The sequence below is a fragment of the Symphalangus syndactylus genome, chromosome 4 (assembly GCF_028878055.3).
Source record: "Symphalangus syndactylus isolate Jambi chromosome 4, NHGRI_mSymSyn1-v2.1_pri, whole genome shotgun sequence".
NCBI lineage: Eukaryota > Metazoa > Chordata > Mammalia > Primates > Hylobatidae > Symphalangus > Symphalangus syndactylus.
In genome coordinates, this window is record NC_072426.2 from 61593454 (window position 1) to 61618836 (window position 25383).

Genomic DNA, 25383 nt, shown 5'->3' on the forward strand with positions numbered 1-25383 from the left:
ACCTGGTAGGAGGCAATTGAATCATGGGGGCAGGTCTTTCCCATGCTGTTCTCATAATAGTGAGTAAGTCTTATGAGATCTGCTGGTTTTATAAGGGGGAGTTTCCCTACACAAGCCTTTCTTCTCTTGTGTGCTGCCATGTGGGATGTGTCTTTCACCTTCCACCATGGTTGTGAGGCCTCCCCAGCCATGTGGGGAGTCCATTAAACCTCTTTTTCTTCCCAGTTTTGGGTATGTTTTTATCAGCAGTGTGAAAATGGACTAACACTGTAAATTGGTGCTGGTAGAGTGAGGCACTGCTGAAAAGATACCTGAAAATGTGGAAGCAACTTTGGAACTGGGTAACAGGCAGAGGTTGGAAGAGTTTGGAGGGCTCAGAAGAAGATAGGAATATGTGGGAAAGTCTGGAACTTCCTAGAGACTTGTTGAATGGCTTTGACCAAAAGGCTGATAGTGACATGGACAATGAAATCCAGGCCGAGGTGGTCTCAGATGGAGATGAGAAACTTGTTGGGAACTGGAGTAAGGGTGACTCTTGTTATATTTTAGCAAAGAGATTCGCAGTATTTTGTCCCTGCCCTAGAGATTTGTGGAACTTTGAACTTGAGAGAGATGATTTAGGGTATCTGGCAGAAGAAATTTCTAAGCAGCAAAGCATGGAAGAGGTGACTTTGGTGCTGTTAAAGGCATTTAGTTTTGTAAGGAAAGCAGAGCATAAAAGTTTGGAAAATTTGCTGCCTGACAATGCAATAGAAAAGAAAATCCCATTTTCTGAGGAGAAGTTCAAGCTGGCTGCACAAATTTGCATAAGTAATGAGGAGATGAATGTTAATCCCCAAGACAATGGGGAAGATGTCTCCAGGGCATGTCAGAGGTCTTCATGGCAGCCCCTCCCATCACAGGCCTGGAGACCTAGGAGGAAAAAATGGTTTTGTGGGCTGGGCCCAGGGCCCCTCTGCTGTGTGCAGTCTAGGGACTTGGTGCCCTGCATCCCAGCTGCTCTAGCTGTGACTAAAAGGGGTAAAGGTGCAGCTCGGGCTGTGGCTTCAGAGGGTGCAAGCCACAAGCCTTGGCAGCTTCCATGTGGTTGAGGCTGTTAGTGCGCAGAAGTCAAGAATTGAGGTTGGGGAACCTCTGCCTAGGTTTCAGAGGATGTATTGAAATGCCTAGATTTTCAGGCAGAATTTTGCTGCAGGGGTGGGGCACTCATGAAGAACCTCTGCTAAGGCAGTGTGGAAAGGAAATTTGGGGTGGGAGCCCCTACACAGAGTCCCCACTGGGGCGCTGCCTTGTGGAGATGTGAGGAGGGCCACTGTCCTCCAGAACCCAGAATAGTAGATCCACTGACAGCTTGCACCGTGTGCCCGGAAAAGCCACAGACACCGAATACCAGCCTGTAAAAGCAGTTGGGAGGGAGGCTGTACCCTGCAAAACCACAGAGACAGAGCTTCCCTAGTCTATGGGAACCCACATCTTGCATTAGCATGACCCAGATGCAAGACATGGAGTCAAAGGAGATCATTTTGGAACTTTAATATTTGACTGCCCCACTAGATTTTGGACTTCCATGGGGCCCGTAGCCCTTTTGTTTTGGCCAATTTCTCTCATTTGGAATGGCCGTATTTACCTAATGCCTGTACCCCTATTGTATCCAGGAAGTAACTAACTGGCTTTTGATTTTACAGGCTTATAGGCAGAAGGGACTTGCCTTGTCACAGATGAGACTTTGAACTGTGGACATTCGAGTTAATGTTGAAATGAGTTAAGACTTTGGGGGACTGTTGGGAAGGCATGATTGGTTTTGAAATATGAGGATATGAGATTTGGGAGAGGCCAAGGGTGGAATGATGTGGTTTAGCTGTGTCCCCACTCAAATCTCATCTTGAATTTTTACATGTTCTGGGAGGGATCTGGTGAGAGGTAATTGAATCGTGGAGGCAGGTCTTTCCCATGTGGTTCTCATTTTAGTGAACAGTCTCACTAGATCTGATGGTATTATAAGAGGAGTTTCCCTGCACAATCTTTCTTCTTTTGTCTGCCACCATGTGAGATATGCCTTTCAACTTCCGCCATGATTGTGAGGCCTCCCCAGCCGTGCAAAACTGTAAGGCCATTAAACCTCTTTTTCTTCCCAGTCTTGGGTATGTCTTTATCAGCAGTTTGAAAATGGACTAATACATGGTCTAATTTCATTCTCTGCATATGTCTAGCCAGCTATCCAAGCACCATTTATTGAACAAGGAGTTCTTTTCCCCTGGCTTATTTGTATCACCTTTGTTCAAGATCAGATAGCTGTACGTATGTGGCTTTATTTCTGGGTTCCCTATTCTTTTCCATTGGTCTATGTGTCTGTTTTTGCACCAGTACCATGCTGTGTTGGTTACTGTAGCTTTGTTGTATAGTTTGAAGTTATGTAATGTGATGCTTCTGGCTTTTTTTTTTTTTTTGCTTAGGATTGTTTTGCCAGCCATTATTTTAAATGTTAGACTATCAGCAGGTTGCCATACTATAGCTTTTACTTTTCTCCTGGAGTTAGACATTTAGGCTTCAAAATTTTCACTGTCCTAAATTCTGCAGTAAAAGTCCTTGTACTTAAAATTATTTCATTTTTAAATATTCTTTTTTTTGAGATAGAGTCTTGCTCTGTTGCCCAAGCTGGAGTGCAGTGGCGTGATCATGGGTCACTGCAACCTTGACCTCCTGGACTTAAGTGATCCTCTCACCTTAGCCTCCCAACCAGATGGGACTACAGGTGCATGCACCACCATGCCTGGCTAATTTTTTATTTTTTGTAGAGATGGGGTCTTGCTATGTTGCCTAGGCTGGTCTCTAACTCCTCTCCTCAAGTGGCCTCCAAAAGTAAATATTCTTTATGTTTAGAATTATTCCACTTAGGAAGATTCTGAGAAGTTAAATCGGTGGATCAGATAATGAACACTTAAGCCTTTTGATGCATATTTTCAAGTTGTTATCCAAAAGGATTGTATAAATTTCTATTTTCATCTTTTATAATTAGATAATTCATTACCATATTAGGAAATCATCACTAACCTGAAAAGTGGAAAATATAAAAATATTTTAATATCTTGCATTAATATTTGCAACATTATTTAAGTTGGATATTTTGCCATGTTGTTAATTAATTATATTGTCTCTTACATGAATTGTTTTCTTACCTATTAATTACTAGGGCCTTATTTAGCATTTCTTTGTGACTTGAATACATTTTTTCTACAAAAAAGGAAGGAATATTTTGCCTGTTCTGTTCTCCAGTGTTTTACTTGCCTTTTAATTTTGTTGGATGCTTTGGTGTACATACTTGGAACTATTGATTTAATGACATTTGATTTCTACTATTGTTTTTAGGCTTGGAAATTCCCCTCCACCTACCCCATTTGGAATAGTTTTCATTTCTATATTTTTTTCTGTTTTGTTGTTATTTCTCTAATCTCTAATGAATTAATATAATGTATACTTTAAGATCAGGTCTTCAGTAGAATTTTCCTAAATAGCTTACCAATTGGCCAATGACATCTTTACTGTATTATCAATTCAATTTTTTATTGTCTTTATCATGTGTTAAATTGTTATTCTAACTTCTGTGCTATTTGTTCTACTTATCTCTTGTTTATTATTGAACAGCAGCAAGTTGTGTTAATAAAGCTTTTAGAGATATTTTAATTTCTGATAGGTTTTGTTTTTCTCTCTTACGCTTTAAAAAAGCGTTTAATCTACTGTTCTTGTTTACTTTTTCAGGTGGAATTTAATAATTTGTCAAGTTTCAAAAGCAAAGCTCTTGCTGTCTTAGTACGAAATATGCCATTCTATACATAAATTTGGGAAACGAATCAAATATAAGGGACTAAACTGGCTAAAGCTAAAGAGGGAACATTCTGTCTCCTTCCAGGGATAAAATTTAGTTTCAAATGCGGCTTGATTGGGGCTTACATAGTTTTTCTCTCTCATCTCTCAAGAACACCTCTTCATGCACAGCCGCTTTCTTGTCATACTTGACCTTTGTGGCTTCAAGATAGCTGCCAGGATACATAAAGCCAGGTCCTAATTCATGGAAGCGAATATCTCCCTTTCTAATTGCTCCTGTAGAAGTCCAGAAACTAATTCTCGTGGTTCTGGCTGCCCTCAAATTTGTCATGAGCCCAATCCTGAAATGGATGCTGTGTTCAGAGAGATAGGAAACATTGATTGACTCACGCCAGTTAGGGTCACCCCTGTAGCTGGGGATGGATGTGGAATAGATACTGTGGTCCCCTTCAGGGCTGATTTACCCCTCTCCCAGCTGTTGGGAATGTTAGCTGCTTATGGTTTATTGCTGGGCTGTCTCTGAGAATTCCCTGAGGCTGTAGAGGATTCTAACCCAAAGTCACACCCCTCCCAGGAGGTAGCCTGAAGCCAACAACTGGCTGAAGTGGGGACACAAAATCTTGCTTCCTTGCCTCATTATTGAGTTAACTCTGAGGGCTCATGTCATTTTCATAGTTCGCCAGAGAATCAGCCAAGACCTCAATTGCAGCGACATTGCTACTGCCTCAGCGTGTTCCTCCGTGGTTCTGCCCTCCTTACATTCTGAATGGTGTATTTGCTGAGATCACTCTCCAATAAGCCTTCTGCATGCAACTTGTCTCAGAATCTGTACCAAAGGAACTCAGTGTAAGAGGATGATCAATCATATCTAAAATACTTGGCCAAGAATAGAGGAGGAGATATCGCAAAGGAAACTCTAGGTACTGTTGGTATAGTTAGAATGGGGAGAAATAAATTCAAGGGATGCCACCAACTAATGTTCACTACAAGAAGGATACACTTTACAACACAATATTCTCATTTAGTACTATATTATGGCTTTTCAGTTGCTCAATTATCTTAATACAATTTCACAATATTAATAAATATTTTTATTTAGGTGTTTTCTGTTTCTCTATGTAGTATATTCTGTAAATTATTATTAATTAATTAATTAATTGATTTTTTTTTTAGATGAAGTCTCACTCTGTTACCCAGGCTGCTGGAGTGCGGCGGCGCAATCTCTGCTCACTGCAACCTCTACCTCCGGGGTTCAAGCCATTCTCCTGCCTCAGCCTCCCAAATGGCTGGGATTACAGGCGCCCGCCACCATGCCCAGCTTTTTTTGTATTTTTAGTAGAGATGGAGCTCCACCATGTTGCCCAGGCTGGTCTCGCACTCCTGATCTCAAGTGATCCGCCCACCTCGGCCTCCCAAAGTGCAGGGATTCAGGTGCGAGCCACTGCGCCCAGCCTCCAAAATACTAATTTTTCCTAAAACTTTTTAGGGACACATCTATTTAATATAGCAGCCTATGCCTTTGTGACATCTTTTTTTTCAGGGGGCGGGGGGACATTCTAAAGCTCCATTTATGGTTTTTCAAATGGTAATGTGAGTTAAGAATGAGACTAAAATTTCTTTTAGATGGGCTTATTTGATATAGCTGGATATTCTGAGTTGCCAAAAACCAAGAAATGCCTTCAGGGGTTTGTTCACTCACCATGTACTAGATAGTTATTTTGATCCCCTCTTTTTAAAAAACATCCAGCTAAAAAATGCAAGCTAGCAACACAGGAGCTGGTACTGTCAACTGTGGTGACAATAATTCCATGTGTCCAGGAGGCTGTGTACTGTGTGTTATTCATTGAAAGTGCCTGGAAAAGGCTATTCCTCCCCCATGAGCTTCCCAATGGGCCTCAGCTGTGTCACTAGGCACTACAAAATTAATTCTGTTTAGGCAATGTTCGGGCCAGAGGAGTCAATTCCACCCACTGGTGCCCCATCCCCTCCTCTCTCATTCTGTTTAACAAATCATCAACCCGTAGTTGCTTGAAACAGTCACCAGGAAATCCCGTTCCTAGAATGGCAGGGGAGTTTTAATGCCAACAAATGCCAGCGTATGCTAGTGAGCCTGGCTGAGTTGCATGGGAGACTTTGCCAGTTTCAGGGCTCCTTAAGTTTTTTTTAAAGAGCAACAGAAGTCCCACCAAATTTTCACCTGTTCTTGCAGGTGATGGCAATGCATTTGGTAAAGTAGAGGAGGTAAAATCATGAACAGTGCTCTGTGTGAGAGACTTTTCCTGCATTGATCACCTAATCCTTGGAAAAGCCTTATAACTAGGTATTCTTATTCTTATTTTCATTTTACGTGGGAAGAAACTGAAGCTAAGGAAGGTTGCCACAGACAGGTAGTGGTGTCCCTGGGGAGTTGGGTGTATGTGGAAATTTCAAGTTGAATAGTGTTGCAGATTAACTCCGTGTTAAATTGTATATTTCTCAAAACCTGGCATTAATTCTTTTCTGTCAATTATTGTCAGGTCTGGGCAGGAGGGACCTTACCAATTTATAACGTTAATTAGTAGGTATCTAAATGCCTAAAAGAATACCAAACTAATCCCCTCTTTCCTTTTCCACATGTAAAGAAACATACAACATGAGAACTTTAACTGCGGGGGTAAGGCACATGTGGGCCTATTGACATATTTAATTTGGACTTTATATTCAGAGACAAGTAAACAGCCTTATTTATTTATTTATATTTAGAGACAGGGTCTTGCTCCATCGCTCAGGCTGGAGTTCAGTGGCGCAATATTGGCTCACTAAAACCTCTGCTACCTGAGTTCAATCGATCTTCCCTCCTCAACCTCCCAAATAGCTGGAGCTGCAGGCACGTGGCACCACACCCAGATAATTTTTGTGTTTTTTGTAGAGACACGGTTTCACCATGTTACCCAGGCTGATCTATAAATCCTGAGCTCAAGCAATCCACCTGCCTCAGACTCCCAAAGTGCTGGGATTACAGGCATGAGCCAGCCCTCCTGGCCAACTTTTTCTAATAGCAAATATGAACTCTTCGAGCCTTACTGTGTTCCAACCATCTTGACCTAAATCAAAGTCCCGTCAAGTGATAGGAAGCAGCTGAAAACATGCTATCAGGATAGCTGTGACCATTATGCAATCTGCCTAGCATTTTACAGCACATAGCCAATAACTGTAATAGCAATAATGAAATGCCATTTATTGAGCACTTACCTTGTATAAGATTTTGGACTAAGGGCTTTATCAGCATTGTTTATTTAATCCTTGGAAAAACCTTATGAATAGGTATTATTACTTTTATTTTTATTTCATATAGGAAGAAAATGAAGCTAAGGAGGTTTAGCGAACTTATCCAATGTCAAACAGACAGGTACCAGCAGAAGGGGATTTGCACCCTAGCCTGAATTACTTTGGAGCCTTGGCTGTAATCACTATACTAAACAGAAGTATGAGTTCGAAGAGAAATATTACAATAATAATCTTATGGTGCATGTGACTAAATTTCGTGGGACTAGCCTTGATGTTTTCTTCTATAGTAAATCTTATACTGGATGGTCTAAGGCAAAGTGGAAGTCATTAGTTCCATTCACAAATATCTCAGTTTTTCCATTAAGTATATGGCAGAATTTGCCTTCTTTTACCTTTAGAATTGTTGGTCAAATGGCTTACTGTGATTATAAATTATGAGTGAAAGTGACATTTGTCACATTAATAGTGAGCTATAAGACAATATCAGTGACCCTTGTCACTCTCAGGGAGAAGCTTTTAAAAACCAGTGCATGAACATTCTGCTTCTAACCGTGATGGAATAATAGGTACTACATTTACCCTCTGGCCATAAGCAAATAGAAAGCTGTATAAAATATATGAAACCGTTGTTTTCAGCCTTTGGAAAATAGGCAGCATAGGACAAGAATCACTAAGAGGAAAGAAACCAATGAGAGGTACCCAATGACTGTCCTAGCTTACTACTTGAAAGGACACAACAGAGAGGGGAGGAGCATGAACAGAGCCTGGTGGTCTAGCTAAAATGAAGAGACAGAATTTGGAGTTTGGGGAAGCCTCTGCAGCTAGAATATGTGAGGCAGAGGAGGGAGCTTCTCAAGGAGAGAGGTCAGGAGATCTGCAGGGGGGTTCTCATGAGTTTTTAACTGAGTACTGATTTGCACATTCACTTGTGGAAACTACCAAAGCAGGAGAAGATATCATGAGAAATGAGTGGACAGAAAAACCCCCAGAGCTTACACAGAGTTAGGAGCAGTTTGTGTTCACATATGCCAAAGGAAAAAAAAATCCTAAAAATAGAATGTTGAGTAAAGTCCCACAAAAGTGGGAGAAAATTAACTCTAGACTAAAAGCTGTTTTGGATTTGACTTAACAAAGCTTATAAGCAAGCCTCAGGCATATTAAACAGATTCCAAGGAACTTCACTGCATCCATAAACTTAGTCCCCAAATATTTAAAATAATATAAAAAAATTCCAACACCAAACAACATAAAATATTCAATATTTGGCATCTATTAAAAAATGACCAGGAATTCAAAGAAGCAGAAAAATGATACTCACAAAGAAGAGAAAAATCTGTCAGAAGGAACGAATGTAGGAATGACATTTGAAATAAAATTGGTAGACAGGGCATTAAGACAACTGTTATAACAATTCAAGATTGTAGAAGAAAGGATGAACATGAGCAGAAAAAAATAAAATGTATTAAAAATTCAAAATAAAAGTTAAAGTGGTAAAACATACAGTATCTGGAAACAATGCCTAGGGAAGATAGAGAGCAGATGACACAGCATAGAAAAAAACAATTAATAAACTTGAAGACACTTTCCAAACTAATACAGAGAAAAACAGCAGTAATAGTGAGCGATAAGACAATATCAGGAAACCAAACATGTATGATTTGGAGTCCACATAAAAGATGGAGAGAAAGAAAAAATATTATAGCACTAATGACCATAAATTTGATGAAATCTATAAAACCAACCATCCCAGTAGTTCAACAAATCTGAAGCAAAAAAATATATATATAAAAGTATGCTGAGGTATACAAAATGATCAAATTTCTAAAAATCAGTGATAAAAGATAATAAGGTTTTTAAAGTAGTGAGAGAAAAAACAGTAGTCAGAGAAACAAAAGTGAGAAAGACAACAGACTTCTCTTCAGAAATACTGCATCCAAACATCTTTAATATGGAATGACATATTTTAAAAAACTCCACCTAAAATTCTATACCCAGCAAAAATATCTTTTAGAAATGAAATTCAAATAAGGACTTATATAAACATTTAAAAGCCAAGATAATTCATTGGCAGCAGATAACTCCTTCCTTGAAAGAAAGCCTTTCAAGGCAGAATGAAAATGATATAAGATGGAATCTACAAAAAGAAATGCAGAGTGCCAGAAATGATAAACAGTTGGGAAAATATAAAATATTTTTATTTTAAAAATATTTTTAGGCAGTTCAAAGATGGCCGAATAGGAACAGCTCCAGTGTACAGCTCCCAGCGTAAGCGACACAGAAAACAGTTGATTTCTGCATTTCCAACTGAGGTATTGGGTTCATCTCACTGGAGCTTGTTAGACAGTGGGTGCAGTCCACCAAGCATGAGCCAAAGCAGGGTGAGGCATCGCCTCACCCGGGAAGCACAAGGGATCAGGGAATTCCTTTTCCTAGCCAAGGGAAGCTGTGACAGATGGCACCTGGAAAGTCAGATCACTCCCACCCTAATACTGCGCTTTTCCAATGGTCTTAGCAAATGGCACACCAGGAGATTATATTCCACGCCTGGCTCCTAAGGTCCCTCGCCCACGGAGCCTCACTCATTGCTAGCACAGCAGTCTGAGATCGAACAGCAAGGTGGCAGTGAGGCTGGGGGAGGGGCGCCCTCCATTGCTGAGGCTTGAGTAGGTAAACAAAGCAGCAGGAAGCTCAAACTGGGTGGAGCCCAACCGCAGCTCAAGGAGGGCTGCCTGCCTCTGTAGACACCACCTCTGGGGGCAGGGCATAGCCAAACAAAAGGCAGCAGAAACCACTGCAGACTTAAATGTCCCTGTCTGACAGCTTTGAAGTTAGTAGTGGTTCTCCCACCACGGAGTTTGAGATCTGAGAACGGACAGACTGCCTCCTCAAGTGGGTCCCTGACCCCCAAGTAGCCTAACTGGGAGGCACCCTCCAGTAGGGGCAGACTGACACCTCACACTGCTGGGTACGCCTCTGAGATGAAGCTTCCAGAGGAACGATCAGGCAGCAACATTTGCTGTTCAGGAATATTCGCTGTTCTGCAGCCTCCACTGCTGATACCCAGGCAAACAGGGTGTGGAGTAGACCTCTAGCAAACTCCAACAGACCTGCAGCTATGGGTCCTGATTGTTAGAAGGAAAACTAACAAACAGAAAAGACATCCACACCAAAACCCTATCTGTACGTCACCATCATCAAAGACCAAAGGTAGATAAAACCACAAAGATGGGGAAAAAACAGAGCAGAAAAGCTGAAAATTCTAAAAATCAGAGCACCTCTCCCCCTCCAAAGGAACGCAGCTCCTCACCAGCAATGGAACAAAGCTGAATGACTTTGACAAGTTGAGAGAGGCTTCAGACCTCAAACTTCTCCGAGCTAAAGGAGGAAGTTCAAACCCATCGCAAAGAAGCTAAAAACCTTGAAAAAAGATTAGATGAATGGCTAACTAGAATAACCAGTGTAGAGAAGTCCTTAAATGACCTGATGGAGCTGAAAACCATGGCATGAGAACTACGTGATAAATGCACAAGCTTCAGTAGCTGATTCAATCAACTGGAAGAAAGAGTATCAGTGATTGAAGACCAAATGAATGAAATGAAGTGAGAAGAAAAGTTTAGACAAAAAAGAGTAAAAAGAAATGAACAAAGCCTCCAAGAAACACGGGACTATGTGAAAAGACCAAATCTACGTCTGATTGGTGTACCTGAAAGTGACAGGGAGAATGGAACCAAGTTGGCAAACATTCTGCAGGATATTATCCAGGACAACTTCCCCAACCTAGCAAGGCAGGCCAACACACAAATTCAGGACATACAGAGAACACCACAAAGATACTCCTCAAGAAGAGCAACTCCAAGACACATAATTGTCAGATTCACCAAAGTTGAAATGAAGGAAAAAATGTTAAGGGCAGCCAGAGAGTAAGATCGGGTTACACACAAAGGGAAACCCATCAGATTAACAGCTGATCTCTCGGCAGAAACTCTACAAGCCAGAAGAGAGTGGGGGCCAATACTCAACATTCTTAAAGAAAAGAATTTTCAACCCAGAGTTTCATATCCAGCCAAACTAAGCTTCATAAGTGAAGGAGAAATAAATCCTTTACAGACAAGCAAATGCTGAGAGATTTTGTCACCACCAGGCCTACCCTAAAAGAGCTCCTGAAGGAACTACTAAACATGGAAAGGAACAAGTGGTACCAGCCACTGCAAAAACATGCCAAATTGTAAAGATCATCGAGGCTAGGAAGAAACTGCATCAACTAACGAGCAAAATAACCAGCTAACATCATAATGACAGGATCAAATTCACACATAACAATATTAACTTTAAATGTAAATGGGCTAAATGCTCCAATTAAAAGACACAGACTGGCAAATTGAATGAAGAGTCAAGACCTATCAGTGTGCTGTATTCAGGAAACCCATCTCACATGCAGAGACACACATAGGCTCAAAATAAAGGGATGGAGGAAGTTCTACCAAGCAAATGGAAAACAAAAAAAGGCAGCGGTTGCAATCCTAGTCTCAGATAAAACAGACTTTAAACCAACAAAGATCAAAAGAGACAAAGAAGGGCATTACATAATGGTAAAGAGATCAATTCAATAAAAAGAGCTAATTATACTAAATACATATGCACCTAATATAGGAGCATCAAGATTCATAAAGCAAGTCCTTAGAGACCTACAAAGAGACTTAGACTCCCACACAATAATAATGGGAGATTTTAACACCCCACTGTCAACATTAGACAGATCAATGAGACAGAAAGTTAACAAGGATATCCAGGAATTGAATTCAGCTCTGCACCAAGAGGACCTAATAGACATCTACACAACTCTCCACCCCAAATCAATAGAATATACATTCTTCTCAGCACCACATTGTACTTATTCCAAAATTGACCACATAGTTGGAAGTAAAGCACTCCTCAGCAAATGTAAAAGAACGGAAATTATAACAAACTATCTCTCAGATCACAGTGCAATCAAACTAGAACTCAGGATTAAGAAACTCTCTCAAAACTGCTCAACTACATGAAAACTGAACAACCTGCTCCTGAATGACTACTGAGTACATAATGAAATGAAGGCAGAAATAAAGATGTTCTTTGAAACCAATGAGAACAAAGACACAACATATCAGAATCTCTGGGACACATTTAAAGCAGTGTGTAGAGTGAAATTTATAGCACTAAATGCCCACAGGAGAAAGCAGGAAAGACCTAAAATTAATACCCTAACATCACAATTAAAAGAACTAGAGAAGTAAGAGCAAACACATTCAAAAGCTAGCAGACGGCAAGAAATAACTAAGATCAGAACAGAACTGAAAGAGATAGAGACACAAAAAACCCTTCAACAATTCAATGAATCCAAGAGCTGGTTTTTGGAAAAGATCAACAAAACTGATAGACTGCTAGCAAGACTAATAAAGAAGAAAAGAGAGAAGAATCAAATAGACACAATAAAAAATGATAAAGGGGATATCATCACCAATCCCACAGAAATACAAACTACCGTCAGAGAATACTGTAAACACCTCTATGCAAATAAACTAGAAAATCTAGAAGAAATGGATACCCTCCCAAGATTAAACCAGGAATAAGTTGAATCCCTGAATAGACCAATAACAGGCTCTGAATTAGAGGCAATAATTAATAGCTTGCCAACCAAAAAAAGTCCAGGACCAGATAGATTCACAACCGAATTCTACCAGAGGTACAAAGAGGAGCTGTTACATTCCTTCTGAAACTATTCCAATCAATAGAAAAAGAAAGAATCCTCCCTAATTCATTTTACGAGGCCAGCATCATCCTGATACCAAAGCCTGGCAGAGACACAACAGAAAAAGAGAATTTTAGACCAATATCGCTGATGAACATAGATGCAAAAATCTTCAATAAAATACTGGCAAACCGCATCCAGCCGCACATGAAAAAGCTTATCCACCATGATCAAGTGGGCTACATCCCTGGGATGCAAGGCTGGTTCAACATATGCAAAGCAGTAAACATAATCCAGCATATAAACAGAACCAAAACCAAAAACCACATGATTATCTCAATAGATGCAGAAAAGGCCTTTGACAAAATTCAACAGCCCTTCGTGCTAAAAACTCTCAATAAATTAGGTACTGATGGGATGTATCTCAAAATAATAACAGCTGTCTATGACAAACCCACAGCCAATATCATACTGAATGGGCAAAAACTGGAAGCATTCCCTTTGAAAACTGGCACAAGACAGGAATGCCCTCTCTCACCACTCCTATGCAACATAGTGTTGGAAATTCTGGCCAGGGAAATCAGGCAGGAGAAAGAAAGAAAGGGTATTCAATTAGGAAAAGAGGAAGTCAAATTGTCCCTGTTTGCAGATGACATGATTGTATATTTAGAAAACCCCATCGACTCAGCCCAAAATCTCCTTAGGCTGATAAGCAACTTCAGCAAAGTCTCAGGATACAAAATCAATGTGCAAAAATCATAAGCATTCTTATACACCAATAACAGAGAAACAGAGAGCCAAATCACGAATGAATTCCTATTCACAATTGCTTCAAAGAGAATAAAATACCTAGGATTCCAACTTACAAGGGATGTGAAGGACCTCTTCAAGGAGAACTACAAACCACTGCTCAACAAAATAAAAGAAGACATAAATGGAAGAACATGCCATGCCCATGGATAGGAAGAATCAATATCATGAAAATGGCCATACTGCCCAAGGTAATGTATAGATTCAATGCCATCCCCATTAAGCTACCAATGACTTTCTTCACAGAATTGGAAAAAACTACTTTAAAGTTCATATGGAATCAAAAAAGGGCCTGCATTGCCAAGATAATCCTAAGCCAAAAGAACAAAGCTGGAGGTATCATGCTACCTGACTTCAAACTATACTACAAGGCTATAGTAACCAAAACAGCATGGTACTGGTACCAAAAGAGAGATATAGACCAATGGAACAGAACAGAGCCCTCAGAAATAATACCACACATGTACAACTATCTGATCTTTGACAAACCTGACAAAAACAAGAAATGGGGAAAGGATTCCCTATTTAATAAATGGTGCTGGGAAAACTGGCTAGCCATATGTAGAAAGCTGAAACTAGATCCCTTCCTTACACCTTATACAAAAATTAATTCAAGATGGATCAAAGACTTAAGTGTTAGACCTAAAGCCTTAAAAAGCCTAGAAGAAAACCTAGGCAATACCATTCAAGACATAGGCATGGGCAAGGACTTCATGTTTGAAACACCAAAAGCAATGGCAACAAAAGCCAAAATTGACAAATGGGATCTAATTAAACTAAAGAGCTTCTGCACATCAAAAGAAACTATCATGAGTGAACAGGCAACCTACAGAATAGGAGCAAATTTTTGCAATCTACTCATCTGACGAAAGGCTAATATCCAGAATCTACAAAGAGCACAAACAAATTTACAAGAAAAAAACAAACAACCCCATCAAAAAGTGGGCAAAGGATATGAACAGACACTTCTCAAAAGAAGACATTTATGCAGCCAACAGATACATGAAAAAATGCTCATCATCACTGGCCATCAGAGAAATGCAAATCAAAACCACAATGAGATACCATCTCATACCGGTTAGAATGGCAATCATTAAAAAGTCAGGAAACAACAGGTGCTAGAGGGGATGTGGAGAAATAGGAACACTTTTACACTGTTGGTGGGAGTGTAAAGTAGTTCAACCATTGTGGAAGTCAGTATGGCCATTCCTCAATGATCTAGAACTAGAAATACCATTTGACCCAGCCATCCCATTACTGGGTATATACCGAAAGGATTATAAATCATGCTACTATAAAGACACATGCACACGCATGTTTACTGAGACACTATTCACAATAGCAGAGACTTGGAACCAACCCAAATGTCCGTCAGTGATAGACTGGATTAAGAAAATGTGGCACATATACACCATGGAGTACTATGCAGCCATAAAAAAGGATGAGTTCATGTCCTTTATAGGGACATGGATGAAGCTGGAAACCATCATTCTCAGCAAACTATCCCAAGGACAAAAAACCAAACACTGCATGTTCTCACTCACAGGTGGGAACTGAACAATGAGAACACTTGGACACAGGAAGGGGAACATCACACACTGGGGCCTGTCCTGGGGTGGGGGGAGGTGGGAGGGATAGCATTAGGAGATATACCTAATGCAAATGACGAGTTAATGGGTGCAGCACACCAACATGGCACATGTATACATATGTAACAAACCTGCACATTGTGCACATGTACCCTAGAACTTAAAGTATAATAAAAAAGATTTTTAAAGGATATTGACTATTTAAGGCAAAATAATAAGAATACATTATGAATTTATATATGGAAGTAAAATATCTGACAATGATAGCATAAAGGTCAGGTGTAGGAGGAAGAAAACAGAGTATATTCTTTTAAAGTTTTTATACAATAGTTGAAATAGTATATTACTTGAATGTAGGCCATGTATAATATCAACTTTAAATCAATTGCTTGAAAAAACAAAGAATAGCTAACAGACCAACGAGGAAGATAAAGTAGAATTAATAAAAACATGATTAACAGAAAAGATGCTGAGAAAAGAAGTAAAGAAGCAAAGAACTCATGCAACAACGACAACAAAAACAACACCCCACATAAAACAGTGGTAGATTTAAATATAACTTTATTGACAATTCCAGTAAATGTAAATGGTCTAAATAGTTCAGTTAAAAGGCAGAAATTGTCATATTAGATTAAAAAGCAAAATCCAACTGCATGCTGCCTACTTTGAATATAAAGATAAAAGTAATAAAAGTAAAAAGGTAGAAAAAGATGTGGTCTGTGGACACAATCAAAAGAAATTTGAAGTCCGGGCGTGGTGGCTCACCCCTGTAATCCCAGCACTTTGGGAGGCCGAGGCGGGTGGATAATTTGAGGTCAGGAGTTCGAGACCAGCCTGGCCAAGATGGTGAAACCCCGTCTCTACTAAAAATAAAAAATCAGCCAGGCATGGTGGTAGGTGCCTGTAGTCCCAGCTACTCAGGAGGCTGAGGCAGGAGAATCGCTTGAACCTGGGAGGCAGAGGTTGCAGTGAGCAGAGATCGCGCCACTGCACTCTAGCCTAGGTGACAGAGTGAGACTCCATCTCAAAAAGAAAAAGAAAAAAAGGAAAGAAATCTGAAGTGGCTATATTAACATAGTTATACATTGTTTTAAGATGTAGATTTTATTATTGTCCTGGTGTGTTAAATCTAACAAATTAGGAGATGATTGCCATTGAAATGATACTTTGCTATTCATAGTTCCCAAGAGGAAGGGCATGCCAAACAACAAGGGCATGTGAAGGAGCACCAGGGTGGTCAGGAGACAGAGGGAGTGAGGGGGACACATGGGCAAGAGCCTTTTTGTGGTTCTTACTGGAGAGGCAAAGCAAGACAGTATAAGCAGGCTTAGGATTTTGGCTAGTTTTAATAATTTCAATGGGCTCTAGAATAAAAGGGCTGTCTCTTGTTGTCTGGTACCTGACACTGGGGTGATTAGGTGAGGGGAATAGTGACTGTGCATGTGAAGACCAAAAAAGGAGATGGTTGAGGTTAGGGGATCTGGATTTGTTGGTTTGTATTTGAATTGTTCACATAATTCCTCTAGGAATTGGCTATCCCTGGGAGGGGCAGTCTTTCCAGTGTCAGCAAGGCCCACATGTCAGAGCAGCAGAAATACAGAAAATTGGCCAGGCACAGTGACTCATGCCTGTAATCCTACCACTTTGAGAGGCCAAGGTGGGCAGATTGCCTGAGCTCAGGAGTTTGAAATCACCCTGGGCAACATGGTAAAACTTCGTCTTTACGAAAATACAAAAAATTAGCCGGGCATGGTGGCGGGTGCCTATAGTCCATCTATTCAGGAAGCTGAGGCATGAGAATCGCTTAAGCCTGAGAGGTGGGGGTTTCAGTGAGCTGAGAACTCACCACTGCACTCCAGCCTGGGCAACAGGGCAAGACTCTGTCTCCAAAAAAAAAAAAAAAAAAGAAAAAAGAATGATCAAAACATATTAATAAGTATATTTCAGAGCAAAGAATATTAAAAAGAGATAATGAGGGCCATTTCATATTGATAAACGGGTCAATTCATCAAGAGGATATGACGTTCTAAATATATACTCTTAAGAGAGTTTCAAAGCAATAACTGATAGGAGTAGACATAGCCACAATGGAGATTTCAATACCCCTATTTTAATATTTAATAGAAAAAGATTGGAAGTCACTAAGGATATAGAATACTTGGAAATCACTACCAATTAAATTTAGTTAACATTTCTAGAACACTCCAACCAACAACAGCAGAATACATATTCTTTTCCAGGGCTCAAGACACATTTACCAATATAGATCATATTTTGGTTCCTAAAACAAGTCTCAATAAATTTAAAAAATTGAAATAATTTAATGTATATTCTCTTACCACAACAAAATTTTATTAGAAATCAGTCACAGAAAGATATTTGGAAAATCCCTAACTATTTGAGAATTAACAGTAGACATAAAAAGTCAATTGTCCAAGAGGAAAATGGGTTGAGCTGAATTATAGCATATCAAAATGTGTGAGATATGGCTAAAAATTGATTAGAAGAATATTCATAGCATTACAAACTACCTAAAAGAAGCAAAACATTTAAAATCAATGACCTAATCATTTTATGATTATACCCCTACTAAACAGAAGGAAGGAAAAAAAATGAGCATAATCACTTTATGATTATACCCCAACTAAGCAGAAAGAAGGAAGTAATGAGAGACAAAATCAATGAAATAGAAAACAGAAAATAATTAACATAACAAAAGAGCCAAAAATTGTTTTTTTTGAGACAAATAATTGCTAAACTTCGCATCACACTGATGAGCAAAACTGAGAAGACAGAGATTGCCAATATCAAGAATGTGAGACTGGACATTCCTAAAATCCTATAGACATAAAAAAGTAGGGGACTGTTATGAGCAACTTCATACCAATAAATTTGACAAATTAGACAAAATTTACAAATTCAGTAAATTAGCTAAGTTAACTAAAAAAGATATGGATGATCTAAGTAGTCATATATCTCTTAAAGATATTAAATGTGTATTTAAAAACCTTCCCACACAAATATACAAAACAATAAACAAACAAACAGCGCAACAACAAAAAAGCTTCAGGCAGTTGGTTTTACTCATGAGTTCTTCCAAACATTTAAGAAAACAAAATAATACTAAATCTACACAAACATACCCAAAAAATAAAAGAGAATAAAATTTATCTCAACTCATTTCGTGAGGCTAAGATTATTTCTTTTTTACATATTTGTTGTTGCTGTTGTTGTTTGTTGTTTTTTTTGAGACAGAGTCTCACTCTGTTGCTCAGGCTGGAGTGCAGTGGCACGATCTCGGCTCGCTGCAAACTTCGCCTCCCGGGTTCAAAAGATTCTCCTGCCTCAGCCTCCTGAGTAGCTGGGATTACAGGCGCCCACGACCACACCTAGCTAATTTTTGTATTTTTAGTAGAGATGGGGTTTCACCGTGTTGGCCAGGCTGGTCTTGAACTCCTGACCTCGGGTGATCCACCCTCCTTGGCCTCCTAAAGTGCTGGGATTACAGGCATGAGCCACTGTGCCTGGCAAATTTTTTTTACTTTAATAGATTTTGAGATACAAGTGGATTTTTGTTACATGGATAAATTACACAGTGGTAAATTCTGAGATTTTAGAGCACATCACTCGAGTAGTGTACATTGTACCTAGCGTTTAGTTTTTTATCCCTAGCCGCCCCCAACCTTCTGCCTTCTGAGCCTCTGAAGTCTATTATATCACTCTGTATGCCTTTGCATACTCATAGCTTAGCTCTCACTTATAAATGAGAAATATTGTTTTTGGTTTTTCACTCCTGTGTTAATTCACTTAGATTAATGGCCTCCAGCACCATCTAAGTTGCTGCAAGAGACATTATTTCATTTCTTTTAATGGCTGAGTAGTATTTCATGGTGTATATATATACTACATTTTATTTATTCACTCTTTAGTTCATGGGCATTTAGGGTGGTTCCACATCTTTGCAACTGTGAATTGTGTTGCCATAAACACATGTGTGCAAATATCTTTTTCATATAATAACTTCTTTTCCTTTAGCTAGATACCCAGTAGTGGGATTGTTGTCAAATGGTAGTTCTACTTTTAGTTCTTTAGGGAATCTCCGTAGTGTTCTCTATAGAGGTTGTACTAATTTACATTCTTACTAGAACTGCATAAACTTTCCCTTTTTCCCATATCCAAGGCCAACATCTATTGCTTTTTTTGCTTTTCAGTAATGGCCATTCTTGCAGGAGTAAGGTGGTATCTCATTGTTATTTTAATTTGAATTTCTCTGATGATTAGTGATATTAAGCATTTTTTTCATATGTTTGTTGGCCATTTGTATATTTTCTTTTGTGAAATGCCTAATCATGTCCTTTGCCCACTTTTTAATGGGATTATTTGTTTCTTCTTGCTGGTTTGTTTGAATTTCTTATAGATTCTGGATATAAGTCCTTTGTTAGATGCATAGTTTACAAATATTTTCTCCCACTCTGTGGGTTGTCTGTTTACTCTGCCGATTATGTCTTTTTTTTTTTTGAGAGGGAGTCGCGCTCTGTCGCCCAGGCTGGAGTGCAGTGGCGCAATCTCATTCTCCTGCCTCAGCCTCTCCGAGTAGCTGGGACTACAGGCGCCCGCCACTACGCCCGGCTAATTTTTTTGTATTTTTTGTAGAGACGGGGTTTCACCGTGGTCTCGATCTCCTGACCTCGTGATCCACCTGCCTCGGCCTCCCAAAGTGCTGGGATTACAAGCGTGAGCCACCGCGCCCGGCCCGATTATTTCTTTTGCTGTGCAGAAGCTTTTTAATTTCATTAGGTCCCATTTATTTATTTTTACTTTTGTCACATTTGCTTTTGGGTCTTAGTCATGAAGTCTTTCCCTAGGCTGATGTCTAGAAGAATTTTTTCAATGTTGTCTTCTAGAATTTTTATAGCTTCAGGTCTTATATTTAAGTCTTTGATCCATCTTGAGTTGATTTTTAGATAAAGGAAGAGGTAGGGATCCAGTTTTCATTTTTCTTCATGTGGCTTGCCAGTTTTCCCAGTAACATTTTTTAAATAGGATATCCATTCCTCAATTTATGTTTTTGTATGCTTTGTTGAAGATTAGTTGGCTGTACATATTTGACTTTATTTCTGGGTTCTCTATTCTGTTCCATTGGTCTATGTGCCTACTCTTATATCAGTATCATACTGTTTTGGTAACTACAGAGGCTAGGATTATTCTGATAACAAAAGCAGACAAAGGCATTACAATAAAAGAAACAGTTATTAAAGAGTTAGTTTTTAATCTATTGCATTTATCAAATAGATAAATAAATAAAAGGACAAATACTTCTGTTAAATATTGACTGAAAACAGCTTACCAAGATTTTGGTAAATTGAATCCAATAATACATATATAAAGTCTTCAAGACAAAGTAAGTTTTATTCCAAGAGTGCAAAGTTGGTTCAACATTTAAATATTAACTAATATAATTAATCATATTAACAAACTAAAAAAGAAAATTCATTTGATCACAATGGGCATTAAATAATAATTTGATAAAGTCAACATTAATTCATTATAAATGTTCCCAGCAAACTAGGAGTAGAAGAAAATTATTTTGGCAATCAGATAAAGGGTATCTACAAAAAAAACTATGGTTATTATAGTTAGTGGTGAAAGACTGTATGATTTCCCTCTAAGATTTGGAATAAAGCGGGGATGTTTTCTCTCATCACTTCTATTCAATGTTGTATTGGAGTTCCTAGCCAGTGCTATATGGCAAGAAATGTTAGGTTGCTGCAAAAATAATTGCAGGTTTTGCCATTAAGAGTAATTAAAAGTAATGGCAATAACTGCATTTACTTTTGCACGAACCTAATATAAATAAAGGGCTAAAGACTGGAAAAAAGAAGTGAAACTAATTCACTGAAAACGTGATTATCTGTATGTAAACTTTTAAGGAATCTACAAAAAGCTACTAGAACTAATAATTTAATTTAGTAAAAGCAAAGGATACACGTTCATTAAACAAAAGTCAGCCACTCGAATGATAAGAGCTGTGCCTGTTTTTCTACAATTTCAGCTCTTTCTCTACAGGAGATAAGACTCTCACTCAGGGCAACCTTCGTAGATTTGAGTCTCAGTATCTGCTTCTGAAGCCAGGAGACAGAATCCCTGGGTTCCTCATTTTCTTTCATCACTTTGTCCACTGAACTTAGGAGCAACCAACCAGCTTCACTATGTTCCATGGTTCTCCACATATGGTCAAAGGTACTATGTATAAAGTCATCCAAAATGTCACTGTGGTCCTCCAGTTAAAGTAGGGGCTTATGGAGGTCAGATAATTAATAGAGTTTTAGTTCGGGTCCAAGTTACTGTGGGTCCAGTGGATGCCTGGACTCATCCTGTGGTCATATCCCCACTGCCAGAATGCATAATTGGCATAGACATTCTTAACAGCTGGCAGAATCCCCACATTGGCTCCCTCACTGGTAGGGAGAGGGCTATTCTGGTGGAAGAGGCCAAATGGAGACCACTAAAGCTGCCTCTACCTAGAAAAATAGTAAAAATGTTGCATCCCTGGAGGGATTGTGGAAATTAGTGCCACTATCAAGGACTTGAAAGATGCAGGGGTAGTGATTCCCACCACATTCCCCTTCAACTCTCCCATTTGGACTGTGCAGAAGACAGATGGATCTTGGAGAATGACAGTGGATTATCATAAGCTTAACCAAGAAGCAACTCCAATTGCAGCTGCTGTACCACATGTGGTTTCATTGCTTGAGCAAATTAACACGTCTCCTGGTACCTGGTATGCAGCCACTGACTTGGCAAATGCCTTTTTCTCCATTCCTGTTCATAAGGCCCACCAGAAGCAATTTGCCTTCAGCTGGCAAGGCCAGCAATATACCTTTACTGTCCTACCTCAGGGGTATATCAACTCTCCCGCTTTGTGTCATAATTTTACTCAGAGGGACCTTGATCACTTTTTGCTTTCACAAGATATCACTCTAGTTCATTACATTGATGACATTATGCTGATTGGATCCGGTGAGCAAGAAGTAGCAAATACACTGGACTTACTGGTGAGATATTGCGTGTCAGAAGATGGGAAATAAATCTGACTAAAATTCAGGAATTTTCTACCTGAATAAAAGGGGGTCCAGTGTTGTGGGGTCCATTGGTGCGGGCCTGTCAAAATATTCTTTCTAAAGTGAAGGATAAGTTGCTGCATTTTGGCCCTCATACAACCAAGAAAGAGGCACAATGCCTAGTGGGCCTATTTGGATTTTGGAGGCAACGCATTTTTCATTTGGATGTGTTACTACAACCCATTTATCGAGCAACCCAAAAGGCTGCCAGTTTTGAGTGGGTTCCAGAACAAGAGAAGGCTCTGCAACAGGTCCAGCCTGCTGTGCAAGCTGCTCTGCCACTTGGGCCATTTGACCCAGCAGATCCAATGGCACTTGAGGTGGCACTGGCAGATAGGGATGCTGTTCGGAGCCTTTGGCAGGACCCAATAGGTGAATCACAGTGGAGGCCTCTAGGATTTTGGAGCAAGACCTTGCCATCTTCTGCAGATAACTACTCTCCTTTTGAGAGACAGCTTTTGGCCTGTTACTGGGCTTTGGTGAAAACTGAACGTTTGACTGTGGGTCATCAAGTCACCATGTGACCTTAACTGCCTATCATGAACTGGATGCTTTCTGACCCATCTAGCCATAAAGTGGGTTGTGCACAGCAGCATTCCATCATCAAATGGAAGTAGTATATACATGACCGGGCTCGAGCAGGTCCTGAAGGCACAAGTAAGTTACATGAGGAAGTGGCTCAAATGCCTGCGGTCTCCACTCCTGCCTTCTCTTCCCCACCCTGCACCAATGGCCTCATGGTGAGTTCCCTATGATCAGTTGACAGAGGAAGAGAAGACTAGGACCTGCTTCACAGATGGTTCTGCACAATATGCAGGCACCACCCGAAAGTGGACAACTGCAGCATTACAGGCTCACTCTAGGCCATTCCTGAAGGACAGTGGTGAAGGGAAATCTTCCCAGTGGGCAGAACTTCGAGCAGTGCACCTGGTTGTGCACTTTACCTGGAAGGAGAAATGGCCAGATGTGCAATAATATGCTGATTCATGGGCTGTAGCCAATGGTTTGGCTGGATGATCAGGGACTTGGAAGAAGCATGATTAAAAAATTGATAACAAAGAAATTTGGGGAAGAGGTACATGGATGGACCTTTCTGAGTGGTCAAAAACTGTGAAGATATTTGTATCCCATATGCGTGCTTACCCACAGGTGGCCTCAGCAGAGGAGGATTTTAATAATCAAGTGGATAGGATGGCCTGTTCTGTGGATACCACTTAGCCTCTTTCCCCAGTCACCCCTGTCATTGCCCAATGGGCCCATGAAGAAAGTGGCCATGGTGGCAGGGTTGGAGGTTATGCATGGGCTTAGCAACATGGGCTTCCACTCACCAAGGCTGACTTGGCTATCGCCACTGTTGAGCGCCCAATTTGCCAGCAGCAGAGACCAACACTGACCCTCGATATGGCACCATTCCTCAGGGTGATCAGCCATCTACCTGGTGGCAGGTTGATTATATTGGACCTCTTCCAACACGGAAAGGGCAGAGGTTTGTCCTCACTGGGATACACACTTACCCCGGATATGGGTTTGCCTATCCTGAACACAATGCCAAGACTCCCATCCATGGACTCATAGAATGCCTTATCCACCATCATGGTATTCCACACAGCATTGCTTCTGACCAAGGCACTCACTTTATGGCTAAAGCAGTGTGGCAGTGGGCTCATGCTCATGGAATTCACTGGTCTTATCATGTTCCCCATCATCCTGAAGCAGCTGGATTGATAGAACGGTGGAATGGCCTTTTGAAGTCACAATTACAATGCCAACTAGGTGACAGTACTTTACAGGGCTGGGGCAAAGTTCTCCAGAAGGCCATGTATGCTCTGAATCAGTGTCCAATATATGGTACTGTTTCTCCCATAGCCAGAATTCACGGGTCCAGGGATCAAGGTGTGGAAGTGAAAGTGGCACCACTCAGCAAAACCCCTAGTGATCCACTAGCAAAATTTTTGCTTCCTGTTCCTGTGACATTACATTCTGCTGGCCTAGAGATCTTATTTCCAGAGGGAGGAATCCTGCCACCAGGAGACATAACAATGATTCCATTAAACTGGAAGTTAAGATTGCCACCTGGACACTTTTGGCTCCTCCTACCTTTAAGTCAACATGCTAAGAAGAGAGTTACAGTGTTGGCTGGGGTAATTGATGAGGACTATCAAGATGAAATCAGTCTACTATTCCACAATGGAGGTAAGGAAGAGTATGCATGGAATGCAGGAGATCCACTGGGGCATCTCTTAGCATTACTATGCCCTGTGATTAAGGTCAATGGAAAACTACAACAGCCCAATCCAGGCAGGACTACAAATGGCCCAGACCCCTCAGGAATGAAGGTTTGGGTCATTCCACCAGGAAAAAAACTACGACCTGCTGAGGTGCTTGCTGAAGGCAAAGAGAATGCAGAAAAGGCAGTAGAAGAAGGCTGTCATCAATACCAGCTATGACCACGTGACCAGCTGCAGAAATGGGGACTGTAATTGTCATGAGTATTTACTCCTTCTTTTGCTAAAAACATGTTTGTGCATGTATATGCGTGTACTAAAAAAAATCTTTGTTTCTTTTTCCTTTATCATGTGACATAAGATTTATTGATTTCATATCAGCATTTAAGTGTTGTTAACCTTATGTAATAGTATTTGGTTTGGGGATTGGTACGTTTCTGGTTGTATGAAGGATAGTTGTATTTATTGTCTTTATTTGAAGATTACTTATGATCTCAGGAGACGTGTGTGGGTTCAAGTTGAAAAGGGGTGGACTTGTGATGGTTAATACTGACTGTCAACTTCTTTGGATTGAAGGGTACAAAGTATTGATCCTGGGTGTGTCTGTGAGGGTGTTACCAAAAGAGATTAACATTAAAGTCAGTGGGCTGAGGAAAGCAGATCCACCCTTAATCTGGTCGGCACAATCTAATCAGCTGCCAGTGAATATAAAGCAGGCAGAAAAATGTGAAAAGGAGAGACTGGCCTAGCCTCCCAGCCTGCATCTTTCTCCCATGTTGGATGCTTCCTGCCCTCAAACATTGGACCCCAAGTTCTTCAGT

General features: G+C 40.2%; 1 pseudogene; it reads left to right on the plus strand.

The window, feature by feature from the left end:
• The window catches only part of LOC129480083 (uncharacterized), a 42436-nt pseudogene extending 17619 nt beyond the window's left edge, over positions 1-24817 (plus strand).
• The last annotated feature ends 566 nt before the right edge of the window (positions 24818-25383 follow it).